The sequence below is a fragment of the Cupressus sempervirens genome, chromosome 11 (genome assembly GCF_028749045.1).
Source record: "Cupressus sempervirens isolate cs-2001-9-10 chromosome 11, ASM2874904v1, whole genome shotgun sequence".
In the NCBI taxonomy this organism is placed as follows: domain Eukaryota; kingdom Viridiplantae; phylum Streptophyta; class Pinopsida; order Cupressales; family Cupressaceae; genus Cupressus; species Cupressus sempervirens.
Window position 1 is genome coordinate 621,603,080 of NC_143128.1, and position 12,736 is coordinate 621,615,815.

A 12,736-nucleotide genomic window follows, 5' to 3' on the forward strand; every position below is an offset into this window, starting at 1 on the left:
AGCACATGAAGTGGGTTGAATCCCTACAAGCATATACCTTCAATATCAAGTAAAATAAGGGTGTTCTAAACAAGGTGACAGATGCATTCTCTAGAGTATGGGGATAGATCATTTCAAACATCTAAATGCAGATGATAAGGACTTTGCTGACATATATAAGGTATGTGTTGAATACAAGAATCACTTTCATAGTAGTTATGTTGAATATACTTTGCAAAGTGATATTTCATTTATGAGGAATCAATTGTGTGTTCCTAGAGGCTCTATTAGAGATAATTTGATAGAAGAAAAGAATAATGGAGCTTTGAGTGGTCATTTTGTGATCACTAAGACCCAAGATCTTGTTTCAAGGTTTTATTATTGGCCTAGAATGAATCTTAATGTTAGGAGGTATGTGGAAAGTTGTGTCATATGTCAAAAAGCTAAGGGAACTTCTACAAATGTTGGTCTTTACCAACCAGTACCAATCCCTACTAGGCCATGGGAATGTCTAAGCATGGATTTTGTAGTTGGGTTACCCAAGACAAGAGGAGGAATGGATAGTGTGTATGTAGTTGTAGATAGGTTTAGCAAAATGGATCATTTTGTGCCATGCAAGACCACTAGTGATGCCACTCACATAGCTTCCCTATTCTTCAAAGAAATTGTGAGAATCCATGGGTTACCAATCAGCATTATGTCAGATAGGGACACTAAGTTTATGAGTCATTTTTGGAATACTCTTTGACAAAGGTTAGGCACCAACTTGTCCTTTGGATCAGCCTACCATCCCCAAACCCTCATGGTCAAACTAAGGTTGTAAATAGGAGCCTTGGAAATATTCTAAGATATTTAAAAAAGAAGTACATACATCAATGGGATAAATTGATTGGATAAGCTGAATTTATGCCTACAATGACACCATTGACACCATGAATAAGTCCACAGGGAAGAGCCCATTTGAGATAGTCTATGGACTACATCCTAGGGGTCTTTATGAATTGAGAGATTTGAAATATGGAGTGAAAGAAAGTGGGTATGCTGATTACTTTTCATATGCCATGAAAGAAGTTCATGAAACAGTGAGGAAGACATTGGCAGAGAACACAATGAAACACAAAGCTGAAGTGGATGAAACTAGAAGGACAGTTGAGTTCAATGTAAGTGATCTAGTTATGGTGCATCTTAAAAAATTAAGATTGAAGAAAGGAGTCCCTCACCAATTGTAGATGAAGAGGATAGGACCATGTCCTATACTAGTTAAGTATGGTGACAATGCATTCAAAGTTGAGTTGCCTAAAGATAGTTGATTGTCACCAATAGTTGACTGTCACCAATCTTCAATATTGTAGACCTAGTTCATTATAAGGGACCACAGAAAGATAGTGACTAGACCATACATGAGGTGATCAAGGATCTTGAAGACCTACAACTATCTACTACTCTAGGTATAAGATCAGATAGCATCTTGGACACAAGAGTCTACAAGAAGACTAGAACAAAGGAATACAAAGAGTGCTTCATAAAGAGACATGGGAACAGTGATGTTGATGTAGTATGGATAAAGAAATTAGAATTCAAAAGGTTGGCAATTGATCCAAACATCCTCAATCCAAGGGTGGATTAATCTTTTCATTTTGGGAATGATGGTGCAAGAGCACACCTAGGAAACCTCCATTGTTTGGTTTGTACTCAACTCTATCCAAGTCAAGAGCTTAGGTTAGGTTTTTTTTAGACCTTAGAAGGTCTCTTTCAATGTTGGCTAGGTGAGTTAGTCATTAGGACTAAGGTCACACTAATAGCCTTTGTTAGTTGTTTTTACATTCTTTAATGATAGGGGTTAGGGAGATTGAGTCTTTAAGGTGTCTTAGAAGTTAGAGTGGTTAATGGTTATTGAGATGCTTGTAGGGCCCACTTGTCGTTGCACCAAAAGCCATGACTATTAGTGAACATGGAACACCACATTAACCACCTGTGGGCAGGGGAGCGCGTCTCATCACCCAACAATCTCCCCCTCGACGCGCATACCAAGTGCTTACGTGGGTCGGGAAGGCACCGGGGAGATTTGAACCCATGACCAAGCCAAAACCAGGCTCTGATACCAATTGTAGGGCCCATTTGTCATTGCACCAAAAGCCATGACTATTAGTGAACATGGAACACCACATTAACCACCTGTGGGTAGGGGAGCGCGTCGCATCACCAAACAATGCTATTATGGCCTTAAAAAGATTTGGATCCTCAATACATGAGGTTAGAGGTCCTAGAAACAAGGGTAGAGGTATAAATGTAAAGATGCCTAATGTTTCTAGAAAGTTGTCATGACAACATTTGCAATTATTACAAATGTTGCATGCAACATGGCAACTTTAGATTCCCTAAGTTATGGGAAGTTATGCTTGACTAACAAGCCCTAGAGTGGTGGATTTAGCATATATCTGAACCAAGACTCAAAGCTAGAGGGGGATCTTTTTTAAGACATTGTAATTCTTTAGTGTGGAATAGAAGACTAAATTGTGTTACAGCAAATTTTTGAGTTTTGCGTAAACAATACTAATTTAAGCTATTGGAAGTATGGATGAAGTAGTTAGATTGTCTTCTATAGTGTATTAGGAGACTTTTTCATTTTATGTGTTAAGGGTCTAGAGTAGATTAGTTGTGTTTAATTTATTTATTTAGTTTAGGACAATCTGTTGGTTTCAATCAGGCAGATTTAGGAAAAATGGCTCCACATAAGATTCAACCATGGGAACTCAAAATAGGTGGTTGGATCATCAAGTGGGGCCTATGTAAATGTTGTATATAAATCTAGGATTCCAAATGATTTGTCTTTCTATTTTAAGTGTCAAGCCCTAGGCGAGCAAGGAAGGTTTGGCTAAGGGATTGAGAGTGTTGAAAACATGATATCATGCAGGGGATAGAAGTAATATATGGTACAAGTACAGTTCCAAAAAGGGGATAATTATACCTTGACATATCCTAGAGATTAAGGCCTTAGCAATCCATCTAGGAAAGTTCTTAAACAAGTTTGTGATCTAGTCCTAGGAAATAAGTCTTTTAATCCTATTTGCCCTACATAAGAGGAAGTACCTATACATATGGCTTAGGGTTTTGAGACCAAAAAAATCTCTTAGAGAATCCAAAAGATTATCCTAATCTAGAATTTATTTGATAGGGTGTGTGGGAATTTTTTGCAAGAAAGAGAAATTAGTGGATTTCAAGGGCTAATTGAATAAGGCCTAATTAGGCTTCTTGGACCCAAAATCTTGAAATTGGTAAAGAAGAGATCTAAAGATCTATCCAAATGACCACAAATGGGAACAAATGGAGTTATCTCAGGATTATGGATGGCCCTACATTTATGTAAGAAGCTTTAGAGTATTTTACACTTAGATCCCGATGAGGCTAATTATTGCCTCTATTTTATGATAATTTAAATACTCTGTTTTAATACCACCAAGACATTTGTGAACTTATGTTTACCTGAACTGATGATTAAATTCCAGAATAGAACCATTAACCTATGGGTAGATAATATTTCATATTTTTTCAATACTATATATGATATAGTATTTCATATAACCATTATAATGTGTGTTCTAATATTTGGATTTAACTGGACTATGCTTATTTGCAATTATCTCTGCATTATAACTAACTTGCTAGCAAAGGAAGCTGAAGATGGTCAAAAGAATTCAAGGGGAGATGTTGAAGATGGTCAAAAATATTCAAGGAGAAAATGTTAATGTTCAGCTAAGGTGGAAGAAGTCATAACGGTACCAAGAGACATGGCTACTACCAAGGAGAAGCTATGAAGAATTGCTATATTTTCTCTACATTTACTATTGTTCCCAATTAGTTGTCTAGACTTTATTACTTGTACTGTGAACTATTATCTTTCCTTCTTTTTCTCTAATAGATTTTTAGTCAGTTTGTTTGCTTTCCTATTTTAGAATAAGTATCTATCCTCTATTTCTAGGGATCAGATCAATAGTGTTAGGAGGTTAGAAGAAAGTTTATGAAAAGAAACTATTGACTCTTGCAATGAGTTGTTTTTACAATTTTACATATCATTCTCATGTAAGGAACTTTTGGAACATAATGAAATAGCTCTTGGTTTACATTCTATGTTAGTAGATTAGCAGAAGCCAACCAAGGGGGCCTACTTGGGAGGTGGATTAGATTAGAGTAGTATAGATTTGTTTTTAGTATTTCTAGTATTGAAGGTATAAGTTATAAGTTCCTTCCTGTAGCATCATACTTTGTGAGTGTTACTATAGCATTTGTAAGAATAGTTATAGTAGATCAATTGAGTTGGAATATAAGTTAGTATTTAATTGTATTTCCAGCATTTTTTTTAGTGAAGAGTTAAGTGTGTTAGTTTCTTGTAGCACTAGTGTAGGTTCTTTCCTTGCATTTAACTTTCTTGCAGCATAAGCATAATGACTCATTAAGAAACCTAGTGCATATATCATGCAGACCATTTCAAGTATACATCCCTAGTTTGAAAAATTAAATGCACCTCATGGTGGGGAAAATAGTCCTTAGATTAAATATATTATTCCTAAGTACGGCCTTGGGCATGATTATTAGACACTTATTGTGAGGAAGATCATTTTTGGCATCGCTGTCAAGGATGGTGTCAAGCTAGGAGCATTCTTGAGTCATAGTTCTTAGTTAAGTTTTTTTAGAAATTCGCAGTCCTAAAACTTTCTTCACTAGTGTGAAGAATTCAATTGCATGCATCAAAGAGGAAGACAACGAGATGAATAAGGCAGAATTCTTCCATAGGAGCCTGTTAATTTTAACAAAGAAATTGAAGAAGAAGTTGAGTTGCCTTTTGAGGACGAAAGCCCTATTTTTCCTAAAGAATCATCCTCAAGAGCAAAACCTATAGATACGAGTGGTCTTCAACCTTTTGCTAAAATTTGCTAGTTTCCTTGATAGTACTGCTCCAAATCCACCAGTTGTAACAATCTAGTACCCAATGTTCCTTTTCAATAGTAACCTCATAATCTAATACCTCCAATAATGGCATAGCCTACTTTTCCGTTTCCTCTTCCAAGCCTCATAAATAATTCTAATCTCAAGAATATACCCACAGCTACTATTCCAAAGTTCTATGGCCTTGCAACTAAAGAACCTAATACTTGCTTGTTTGAGTTTGATATACTTTGTCATAGCTTTGACTACAACACTAATGCCCATAAGCTCAAGTTTTTCCTAGGAACACTAAAGAATTAGCTCTATAATGGTTCATGGGCTTAGGAGACAATGCAACAAGAACTTGGGATGAAATGCAAACTCTATTTCTGGATAAATACAAAGAGTATTGCAAAGCATCTGGTTGAAGAGGAGATGACATCTTCAAGATATCACAAAAGGAGGAAGAAACATTGGAAGACTATGTTTCATTTCTTGTATACACTACAGAAGAAACCTCAACATGTGTTGTCTAAGGATTCACAAAAGCTAGTCTTTTTGAGAGGTGTACATGATAATCTTCTAGAAGCACTAGACCTGATGGTCAGTGGTAATGTATATCAATCTTCCTAGGATGACCTAAAGAAAATCTATCAAAACTATTCAAGCTCAACTATGAAGTAAGGATGAGGAGCTCGTTCCACAGTCACTAAAGGAATCGGTTAGGGTATTTCAAAGCTTGAGATATCTAACCTACTAATAGATTTCAAGTAGGACATCATAAATGATCTTGCTACACATCTCAACACAATGACTGCAAAGAAGAAGCATGCAGAAGTTGAATCATGATTGGCTGAGTATTGCCCTCATTGTTGTAAACAGAAGTAAGACTACACATGTAAACTGATAGCCAACCTAGAGAACTAGGATTTGTCGATTGAGTACATGAAGATAGATGGGGACAATGATCAAGTGTTCTTCATTGCTCAATGTCAACCATGGGCCTCGAGACAAGGTATGCCTCAACATCCTCTATAATTTTCAAATCCTTATAATAATCAATGGAAAAACCAAAGCTATCAGAATCCCTCCTAGTACTCCCAACCTTCTTGGCTAAACTAGTACAATAACCATTGGCAAATTAGCAAAACAATCAATGGAAAAATCAATAGAACAACTAGCAACCACCGCAGGGAAATTGGTAGTCTAATAATAAATGGAAAGGGCCTTCACAATGGCCTAGCCAAAATCTGGGTAACCCACAACTACCACCTCTAGTTCAACAACCTACAATAATGCCCTCTTCTGTAATAATACCACCTCCTGCAATAATGCCACCTCCTGCAGCAACTAATGTTAACCCTAAGCCAACTTAGTTGTCTACTCAGCCTCAACCAAATGCAAACAAAAAGCAACCACAATAGCAAATGTACGCTATAGATACTCAGTAATTCCCTACATATTCCTTAGAAGTATCTGATATAAATTAAGGTTAGGTAAAACTTTGCCTACACTAGAATACCCTATTATAACAAAAGTTGTAGATACTCCTGCAACACCCCTTCTAGAAGTGATACTGCTAGATATCAACTTGCCAACTGATGTATCTAGCAAGACTACTGACTATACCATACTAAATCCTCCTTTTCCACATAGGCTAGATAAAAAGAAATCTATACCCCAAAAGGAAGAGACATTTGACATTATTGAGTAGCTGAGAAACATGCATGTTCAAATTCCTTTGTTTCAAGCTATCAATGATGTCCCTCTTTATGGAAAGATTATTAAGGAAGCATATCTTAAGAAGCCAAGGCAAAAGTAGAAAGACCCTCAAATAGTTCATGTTGTCAGGCAACTAGCAGATATCATGTTAGGGAAGGTAGTAACACCAAAGTATTCAGACCCTAGTAGTCTAGTGGTTAACTTGATCATAAATGGATAGGCTATGAAAAATGCTTTACTTGATCTTGGATTAGCAATCAATGTAATGAGCAAAGATACAATGCATAGGTTATGCATGGAGGGCTTAAGGACAAGTCCCACATTGTTATAACTTATAGGTAGTTCAACTGTCACTCAAGATGATCTCATAGAAGATGTGATAGTGACTTTATATTCATGAGAGTACCCTACTAATTTTCTTATCCTATTACCCAAAGTCAAACTTGTTGGCTATTCTATCATATTAGGAAGACCTTGGTTAGCCACTATTGATGCCAAAATTAGTTGCAACTCGGGCAATATGACAATTTCAAATGGTCAAAACATAAGGAAGCTAGAGCTATATCCATCTACCCAACCCCACCTAGATTTTGGAGAACCTCTTTGGCCAAATTTAGGAGATGAAGAGGAAGAACTAAATTCTATAGCTCAGCTCATGATGTTACATAAACAATCTTTTCTAAAAATATAGGAAGAAGATGATATAATACAAAGCATTCTCACTAATGAGTGTATAGTGGCCAAAGATATTGATGAAAGTTTTGTCTTACAACTATGTACCTATGAAGACTGTGTTTACCCAGCAACTCCTGAAATAATTAATTAGCTATTATCAAGAGAAGTATCTACAAGACCAGTACCAGAAGTGTCAATGGTAGAGTTAACAACTACTATGTAAATTTCCCCTAGTCATAATCTTCATGTAAACAATAAGTTTTCCATGTCCCAATTGGAACTATTAACAAAGCTCCTCAATTAGCATGAAAAAACCTTTTCTTGGGACTATAAGGATATGGTAGGATTGATTCCTAAAATTTGCACCCATAAGATATAAATTAATGAAGAAAGCTTGCATCTTTGACAGCCTCAAAAGAGAATAAACCTAGCATTTCATGAAACAGTTAAGATAGAGTTGCAAAAATTATTGGATGTTGGATTTATCTATCCAATATTTGATAGTAAATGGGTATCACCCTTAGTTATTGTACCTAAGAAAGGAGGGAAGTGGAAGATCTATGTAGACTAAAGAGAATTAAATAATGCCACAAAGAAGGATCACTTTCCTTTACCTTTTATTGATTAGGTTTTGGATACTTTGGCTGGAGAGAAATACTTTTCATTTCTAGATGGATACAGTGGATACAACCAATTAAGCATCACTCTAGAAGATCAGGAGAAGAACACATTTACATGTCCTTGGGGTACTTATGCTTATTTTGTATTACTATTTGTTTTATGTAATGCACTTGCTACTTTCCAAAGAGTTGTAATCAGCATCTTCACTAATATATCACATGACTGCGTGGAGATATACCTGGATGACTTCACTACATTTGGTGTCACATTTGAGGAAGCTTTGAAGAACTTGGAGAAGGTACCCATCTGATGTGAAGAGCACAATCTATCTCTCAATAGTGAGAAATACTTCATGATGATGTAGGAAGGAGTAGTATTGGGACAATTTATCTTTGAAGCTAGAATCCAAGTAGACCCTACAAAAGTAGAGGTAATTCTCACAATCCCCACTCCCACAAAATAGAAAGAAGTTAGATATTTTTTAGGACATTTTGGTTATTATAGGAGATTTATTAAGGATTTTAGTCAAATAGCTAGTCGTCTTTATACCCTGCTTACCAAAGAGGTTGAATTTACCTAGACAAAGGAATGTGACAACTCCTTTCAAAACCTTAAATCATTGTTGACCACTACACCAATATTTAGGGGTCTTGATTGGACATTTCCTTTTCACATACATACAAATTCTTTTGACTATGCCATAGGTGTAGTTCTAGGACAAAAATCTCAACATCTTGAAAATGCAATCTACTATGTTAGCAAGAGCCTTCATGGACCAGAGTTAAACTACACAATAACTAAAAATGAACTGTTAGCAGTTGTTTATGCTCCAAAAAAATTATGTCATTACATAACTGGCTATCCCATATTTGTTCATATTAATCATGCAATAATTAAATACCTCATGAACAAACCTGCTATTATAGGTAGGTTAGCAAGATGGCTATTGTTATTGCAGGAATTTGATATCACGACCATTGATAAGTCTAGGAGAGCCAATGTGGTAGCTAATTATCTATCAAGAATCCACCATGATGTGAAAGAAACTATTCTGATAGATGACGCATTTCCATATGAGCATTTATTTCATATTGTTGTTCAAACTCCATGGTATGTAGACATTGCTAACTACATTGCAGCTAATAAAATGCTAGGACATTTCTCTTATAGGGAAAAGAAGTTGCTTGTACAGAAAAGTTTTAATTTCTCTTGGATTGATAATATCTTATTTTACATTAGACCTAATCAAGTTATGAGGAGATGTGTGAGAGAGGATGAGACATATGACATTCTACATGCATGTCATAATGAACCATGTGGAGGACACTTTGCAGCAAAAAGAGTAGCATTGAAGATTTTAACAACTAATTATTGTTGGCCTATGCTTCACAAAGATGCAGCCAACTATACACAAAAGTGTGATAAATGTCAAAGGATGGGTAGACCAACAAGAATAGATGAAATGCATCTCAATCCATAACTAACATTAACACCATTTGACAAATGGGGCATGGACTTCATTGGTCCAATTGATCCTCCATCTAATATGAAATCATATATCCTTGCATGCACTGACTACCTAACAAAATGGGTTGAATTCAAAGCCATGAAGCATGCTCATGATCTCAAAGTTGCAAAATTTTGTATGAAGAAATCTTTACTCACTATGGTGTACCCAAAGAACTTGTCACTTTCCAAGGTGCTCAATTCACTTCTAATCTAATCACAGAACTTATGGAATATTATAATATCAAATATCAGAAATTAAGCCCCTATCACCCTCAAAATAATGGACAAGTAGAAGTCACAGATCAAGAGATAGAGGCCATCTTAACAAAAACAATTCATTTGCATCGAAGGGATTAGAACAGTAGACTACCAGAAGCTATTTGGGCCTATAGAACAACATGGAAGACTACTACAGGGTTCACACCATTTGAGCTACTGTATGGGAAAGTAGCAATGCTCCCCATTTTGAATTTGAACATAAAACTTTAAGAACAACATTGGAGTTGAACATTAAACTTCCTGCAGCATAGAGAGAACATCTTTTGCATCTTAATTCTTTGGATGAAATGCATAAGGCTGCTCTGGAATGCACCAAAATCATACAGAAGCAAAAGAAACAATGGCATGACTCCCACATTAAGAATAAACAATTTCAAATTAGTGATTGGGCATTGTTGTATGATTCTAGATTTAAAGATATGTCAGGCAAGCTACAGACACGATGGTTGGGTCCCTATGAAATAAACCATATATTTGCAAATAGAGTCATCCAGTTAACTACCATTGATCTAGTGCCTTTTAAGTTATTAGTCAATGGCCATAGACTCAAGCTATATAAATGGCCCCAAAAAAAAGAGGACTTCCTATAGAAATTTCAATGGCCAGATTCAAATGTACACCAGGTAACCCTTCCTACAATAGAACGTGTTGACCTCCTGCCTACAACTCTTCAATACTAATTTCTTCATACATACCCATAATAAAAACTTTATTTCCACATTAAGTTCAAAAATTCTCCATTCACTTTCTAATTTCTTCTTTTCCAACTCATCTCATTTCTTTACCTACCACCCACCCACTTTCCATGTCATCATTTTATAGTGTTTTCAATAAACACCACAAGTGATGTAGGAGCATCTAGCAGTGTAAGAGCAATCTTGTACCACCCAAAAATATGCTTAATATTAGTTTTTGTTTAAATTTTTTTAATTTTTCGATACCCATTTGGGTCAAATAAAGATTGCAACCCTCATAGTTCCACTATTGGTTTTCAAGGTTAGAGTTTTTGAGCACCTTGGGATATGTGTCAATGCAAAAAATAGGTTATTTAGTAATTGAGACATAATTATGATGAGTTAGAGGGTGTAATTTGGAGGGATTATTATATTTGTAATTTAAAACACTCTAGAAATAGAATCAGGTCAAAAGGCTTTATGGTTTGAAAGTTAATGCAGTTGCTTGGAGACCTCCTAAGAGTGCTTCTTAGTTAGATTTGAAGTATTAAATGGACCTTATATAGGCCCAAAATATAGGGGATGAGTGAAGCTAGTCCATAGGGCTATAGATCACTTCAAGATCTTTCTATAAATTTAAATGGTTTGTCAATCGGAGTCCCAAATCAAAAGTTATGCCTCCCGAAAATTGGACTACCATTTCTAGATTTTTCTAATTTTACACAGGCTTCTAACATGATTTCTAGAACCTTTTGTTTTGGCAATAAATTCAAAATGACATATTATATAATGTATTCTTAACCCTAAACCTAATTGGGGTTTATTTAAGAACATTTCTGGCATTGTGAAGGCAGTTCTTGGTGGAGTTTGAGAGAAGGTATCATGAGGAGGATTTTTCTCCAAAATTTGACCATTGTAAGCTCATAGGGCATGTATTTGGGTCTATTTACATCTATTGAATGTAGAAACATATTTTACTAATAATAATATTCCCCTTTTCCCCTTTTGCATTCATTTTGGTTGTGGTTTTTTTCTTCATCAAGTGGTATTAAAGCAAGTTTTCCTAAGTGTGTAGATAGAGCACCAACTATGAGCCAGTTTGCACCAAGACTGTGTGGTTGTGGGTTTGAGACAAGAAGATGCCTCCATGAAGGGAGCATGGTGGAAGGGCCAAATTTATTACTCCTAAGGTTAGATCCCTCCAGAGAGAATTCCAAGCATTTTAGGAGGAGATCCATAGAGGGATGAATGTTGCCACAGGCGATAAAAGTGAGGAAGAAAATGAAGAAGGAGGAAATATTGGGCTAGAAGGGGAAGGAGATGGAGAAGTCCTAAACTAGGTAGAGGAGAGGCTTTTTAGGGCCATTTCTAAGCTCGAAAAAAGACCTAAAATTAATGTGGGTATGTTTTTGGGAAGTCTAAACATGCATGAGTTTATTGACTGGATCAATGAACTAGAGGAATATTTTGAGTATGAGGATATCGAGGACCTAGATAGGGTTAAGTTTGTGAAGGCCAAAATGAAAGTGTTGGATACAATTGTTAATTGTGTATTGTCTTTGATGTTACACAAATGTCATATAAGCCATTAGACAGAGTCTACCAAGCTTAGATGGTTAGCAAAGCAATGTATAGTGACTACCGAGCATTCCTGAGAATTACACAATAAGTTAGCTTTTATCGAGCTCACTCGGTAAGCGAAGAAAAGTTAGCTTTTACCGAGCTCACTTGGTAAGAAAAGGAAAGTTAGCTTTTACCGAGCTCACTCGGTAAGCAAAGGAAAGTTAGCTTTTATCGAGCTCACTCGGTAAGCGAAGAAAAATTAGCTTTTACCGAGCTCACTTGGTAAACAAAGGAAGGTTAGTATTTATCGAGTTAACTCGGTATCCTAAGGAAGTTGCAAGGTTTGCAGTATTTACCAAGCTCCATTTGGTTAACACTGGGGAAACCATTCTGAGCAGTGGTCACCAAGCTGGGTCGGGCAGTGAAGAATTTTATTGTTCTAAAGAATTAAGTTTAATTGTTTTATGCAGCTGACTGATTTATGTTTTTCAATTGAATGAGCTAACTTGACAATTTGTAAGGTATATATGAAAGGTCAAGTTGTGAATTCAAAAAAAAGGAAGTGTGTGGATGCATAAAAGTGTGAATATATGAATAAGCAAATATATGAGCAAATGTTGAGGAAGAATTAGATATCCCTATGAAGCTGCAAAGTTGCATTCGATCAGTGAGGATCTAGTGAAGCAGAACAGAGATCTGTATTTAGCAAAGATAAGTTGCATATATTTCAAATCACTTCATTGTTGCTTTCTAATCATTGTAATAGTGATTCAAAATCTCTTAACAGAGTT